Here is a 5475-nt window from a genome sequence, read left to right on the forward strand (position 1 = left end):
CGGCCCCGCGGCGAAGGAGACGCCGCAGGATCCGCCCGCTCTCCTGGACACGGTCAGTGGCACTTTCTTTTCTACCCCTTCTCACCTGCGGGGTCTCCCGGAAACTCTTTCACAGTTCTTCCCCGTGCCTCTGGAGCCTCCTCTCGGAGGCGGGCTCGGCCCTGGGCGCCTGCGGGGGGCCGGTGCTTGTCAGGCCTTTGATCTCCGACTCTTGGCAGCGATGTCCGTTGTGTCTGCCTTCGCTTGCAAATGCGCTCAGCTTTCGGAGCTGATGTGTGCTTTGAGAAGGASTCTAACTTCTGGAGCCTGGGGTTTGGCAGGATCTCTTCTGTAAAAAAAATTCCATCGTGTTTCCCTGTGATGTAGTTCGCATGGACGGTTCCCTATCTATTTCTGTCTAAGGTGTTATGGGAGAGTAGGCTCCTACTTTCTGTCGGATCAGCTACTTTTTTTTTTTTATGGAGGACCTAGAAATGAACAGAGAGATCCAGAGCATGATTTGGGATGGAAAGGACGTGTGGATGTCTCCAATGCTGTTCCCGTGCTTAAAGCAGGTCTGACTTAGAAGTTGGAAGAGGTTGCTGAGGGTGTTGTCCATTCCAGATCTGCATGTCATTTCTCACTGTCATTCTCCATCTGCCGTGTGCCCCTTTCAGTCATTTCTTTTTGAACATGAGGAATTGTTCCTCAAAGAGAAGTTCCTCCAAAGTTTTGATCAGCTTGATGGCCGTATCTGCAACTCTCACTGTTCTTCTCTCTTCCCTTTATTGTATTCGGGAGGTGATGAACTGTACACAGAATTCAAACTCTCGTTGAACCTTGAATTTATAAACTGTGTAATGAAATCTGTTGTTTTCTTCTCTGTTCTTGGAAGTCTTAACCTTTTGATGGTCACTGAGGACTGAGGTGACATACCCATGTTGCTGTTTTTGCTATCCAAAAGATGTAATTTCAGAATGTTAAGTGCTTAGCTCAGTGGTCATGATAAATTCTGTAGACGCCATATTCTTTTCCTCATTTGCTCCATTTTACAGTGTCTTTCATTGAAAATCTTCTGCCATTTTCCCACACAGTCCTTCAGTGTTGTAAATCTTTTCTGCAGTTTTTTGCAGAAGGCCTCCTTTTAACTCTGCTCAGTGGGGTAACATCTACTGAAATCTTTCTCACATCACTCTCCATGCCTTTTCCAGATCCTTTCTGGAGACGTTTTATGGCACAGGCCCAAGAAAAAAAATCTCAGCCAAACTCCAGTGATGACCTTCTGATTTTGCTCAAGTGACCAGCTTTGGTCTTCCTGCCATCTGTGTAGTTAAATTGTACTTCTTATTGCCTCTTTTAGCCTCCCTTCATTTTGTATGGAGTGCCCTCATTTGTATACATTTTCCTGTCTTGCGTGTAGGCCAATTCTAATAAATATTTTATTTTTTGGCTACTGATGCTCCCACAGAATGCTGCTTTCCAATCTTCTTTCTTACTGAGAATGCTGTCCTCCTCCTCCTCCTCCTCCACTTTGATTCTCTCTTTCATTCACGCAAGGCGAACTCTATTGGTACTTCATGGTTTCTCCCTCCCTTTGCATGGCATATATTTGTTCTTGAAGTACTACACAGTTCGTTTGTGGGTGGAACAGATAATGGGACTATTTCCTATTTCCAAGTATGAAGTTCATGTACTTTGTTATACAAAGTGGTTCTAGCAGAAGAGAGCAAACCAAGAGAGGTGTAAGAGACATGTAGCTATATTGCCACATTAAGCAAGATGTATTGCTAGAGGACTGGTTCTTGGTGAAGGAATGCCTTTAGGGAGGCACCTCACTCATGTTTCCTGACTGTACCCTTTCCATGTAATCTGCTATTGGTAGGCATTGTATTTTCTTTTTCTGAGAGTTATTTTTAAAACTAAACCTGCATTTTCTTTTTCATCTGTGCTTTATGTTGATCATGTGAACATCAACTTGGACAACACTTGAAACTCCCCATTCTCCTGCAAAGAGCACATCTTAGCTTTCCTTTCCCGGGAGATATGTCAGTAATTGTGAGGTGAGAGCCATGTTTCCAAACATTGTTGACTGTCTGATTTCAGAATTTGTGCCTCCTGCCATCCTCGTGGGTAACTGTCTTCTAGGCTCTTGAGCTGAGGTTTGCCTGGTGAGAATGTCTTGAGTTTTCAGGTTTCATTTTGATTCCTGTTGTTATCATGGAAGTGGATATAGGAACACTGTCAATAAAGCAAAGAACAGAGACTGTTGACAAAGCCTGCTTTTTTCCAGCCACACTTCCTTGAAAATCATTGACAGCTATCACTGAAAATTGCCCTTAGAACTTCTTATATGGTGGAGACCTGGCAATAAACCAAGACCACTGTTAGAACAGCTGTATGGATAAAGATGTAATTAGAGATGATCTGTTTGACAGACAGACATATTTGTGTTAGCATTTGGTATCTTTGTTTTGGTTCAACCTCATGTTGCATGGCTAATGTTTCTTTGCTAGAACGAGCAAATCATTTCTGTATGAAATCATCCCGCTCTTGTTTCTGCCTGGCATATGTGGCAGGGTGGCAGCAAGCTTGCATGGTTTTGTGGAGAAGGGGCTGTGATAACTTTATCTCAGTGGATGTGTTGGGCGTCTGGGGAGATGTTTTCAGAGAAGCAGTACCTTGCCAGAGCAGTAGTGTAACCTTTGGGGGGTTTTGTTTGGTTATGTGGTGTGTGGATCACTTTAATGAATGAGAGGCATTCTACGAGGACTGATTTCCACTGGTAATAGAAATAATCTTGCTTTGTTGTACTATGCATGCATGCTTACCTAAAAAGGTAAGTAAGAACTTGACTTTCATTGTGCAGCTACAAGTGGGAAACAAAACTCGTAGGAAGTACTTCACTGAGGCACATAAAGATTACTAGAGAGCTGTGATTCCGCTGTGTTATTTCACCCTTCGAGGATTTGTGCAATTTGGGCTATGTTCGGATTAACTTACAAAGTTAGGGAGTCACTGCCGGAGCTGAGACTCTGAAACATTGTATGCACGGATGGTGTTTTAGCATCCTAAATCGCCCATCCGTGCATACAATATTTCAAGGGTTGAAACTACTGTTATAGTCTGACAGAGATATCCTTCATAATAAGATGTGTCGCTCTATTATTTGCTGTTTGAAAACCAGGGAGAGTGCATGCAATCGCTCAACGTCATCACTGTCACAAAGTAATGCAAAAGGAAGCAATTTATTCCTGATTTAGCGACGACCCACTAGGTACAAATCATCTTCTGCAGACCTCGTTTCTTTCCATGGATGGAGACCCCAAAGTGTGGTCTTGTACAGTACAGGAAGCAGAGGTGCAGGGGGAACCTGTGTGCTTTGCAAAGAATGAAAGAAACCAGGAGGCTTTGTTACGCCGCCTGAGGAATCTGTAGCGAAGACAAAGTCAAAGGGAGCAGAAGTGGTGGAGACTGTTTTCAGTGAAGGCCGTCTCAGGTGTAATCCCTGGCACAACATCTCTGAGTGCACAGGCATCTGGACGGAGAGAATTTGCGGGAAAAGGAGTTCCTAAGAGTGCATCAGACTTCAACAATGGCTTTATGCAAGGCTTAGTGGAAAACAGGAACCAACGGGCACGAGGACTCCTGTCTAAAACCGCGGACCTGCTTCATGTCAAGAGAGGTGTAGGCAGTTGGTAAGACGTTTGGTAAGTACTGGTCAATGATAGATCTTTTAAGAAAAGAAAAAGAAAGAAGAGGGGGAAAAAAAGACGTGAGGTCTGCAGACTCGTGTTCGGCAGAGAAATGTTCTGAGGGGAACTGGGGGAGCTCCCTCGCCCGAGCGGGCACGGCCACGTCCCATCCTTCCCCTGCCTGGGCTCCGCTTCGGAGGTGCGGGAGGCCGGCGGGAGGAGTCCGCTTGCAGGAGCCGGAGCAGCTGTCGGACACACGGTGCCGCTGTCGGCCGCGAAGGCGCCGTGAGCCGGGAGGAAGGAGGCAGCTCCTCCCCGGGCAGCAGACACTGCTGCCCGTCAGCGGCAGGAGGCGGTGGAGACCGGATGCGGCGGGCAGGGCTGGCCTAGGCGGCTGCGCGGGGAGCCGCCCTGCGGCGGGGGGGCCGCGGCGAGCGGCGGCGGTGCCGTGAGCCGGGAGCCGTGAGGCGTTGCGGGCCCGTGCGGGTGCCGGCGCTGGCCATGGGCGTGTGCGCGCGGGCGCTGCTGCGGGTGCTGGTGCTGCAGGCGGCGTGGGCGCTGGGCGGCGGTCAGGTGCGCTACTCGGTGCCGGAGGAGGCCAAGGCCGGCACGGTGGTGGGTCGCCTGGCGCAGGACCTGGGTCTGGAGGCGGGCGAGCTGGAGGCGCGTCGGCTGCGGCTGGTGGCGAAGGGGCGGCGGGCGAGCGTGGAGGTGAGCGGGGCGAGCGGGGCGCTGGTGGTGAGCTCGCGGCTGGACCGGGAGGAGCTGTGCGGGAAGAGCGCGCCGTGCGCCCTGCGCCTGGAGGTGCTGGTGGAGCGGCCGCTGCGCGTCTTCCACGTSGAGCTGGAGGTCACCGACATCAACGACAATGCCCCGCTCTTCCCCGCCGCCCGCAAAAACCTYAGTGTCGCGGARTYMWYAACGCTGCCGGGCTCCCGCTTCCCGCTGGAGGGCGCGTCGGACGCAGACATCGGAGCCAACGCGCAGCTCTCCTACAAACTCAGCCCGAGCGAGCATTTCGCTCTGGAGTTGCAAAAGAACGAGAAATACAGTGAGTCGTTATTTCTGGTGCTGTCGAAGACGCTGGACCGGGAGGAGATGCCTGTGCACCGGTTGCTGCTGACGGCGAGTGACGGGGGCAGACCGTCGCTGTCGGGCACGATGGAGCTGGTGATCTCGGTGCTGGATGTGAACGACAACACTCCCGAGTTCAACCAGTCGGTCTATAAAGTTCAGCTGCCGGAGAGCGCTGCAGAGGGGACACTGGTGGTGCGTGTGAGAGCCACGGATTCAGACGAGGGAATGAACAGCCAAGTGGCGTACACAGTGAACAACGTAATCCCTGCCAGTGGAAAGGACYTGTTCGTGCTRGACTCGAGCACAGGGGAGATGAAGCTGGCGGGTCCCCTGGATTTTGAGGACGTTYGTCTATACGAGATACAAGTGGAAGCAAAAGATAAGGGACACGCCCCGCTGATCGGGCACTGCAAAGTGGYGGTGGAGGTGGTGGACGTGAACGACAACGCGCCGGAGGTGTGGGTGACGTCGCTGTCGGTGCCGGTGCCCGAGGACGCGGCGGTGGGGACGGTGGTGGCGCTGCTGAGCGTGTCGGACCGGGACTCGGGGGCGAACGGGCGGGTGCGGTGCGCGGTGTGGCCGCCGGCGCCGTTCGGGCTGGTGGCGACGTTCGAGGGCTCGTACTCGCTGGTGCTGCGGGAGGCGCTGGACCGGGAGCGGGTGGCGGAGTACGAGGTGGAGGTGCGGGCGGAGGACGGCGGGGCGCCGCCGCTGCGCGCGAGCCGCG

The 5475-nt window shown here is 51.9% G+C and overlaps 1 pseudogene; it reads left to right on the forward strand.

Moving 5' to 3' along the window:
• Positions 1-4172: 4172 nt before the first annotated feature.
• The window catches only part of LOC112969576, a 2942-nt pseudogene continuing 1639 nt past the window's right edge, over positions 4173-5475 (forward strand).

This window comes from Apteryx rowi, unplaced genomic scaffold (assembly GCF_003343035.1).
Source record: "Apteryx rowi isolate R43461 unplaced genomic scaffold, aptRow1 scaffold_1094, whole genome shotgun sequence".
In the NCBI taxonomy this organism is placed as follows: Eukaryota; Metazoa; Chordata; class Aves; order Apterygiformes; family Apterygidae; genus Apteryx; species Apteryx rowi.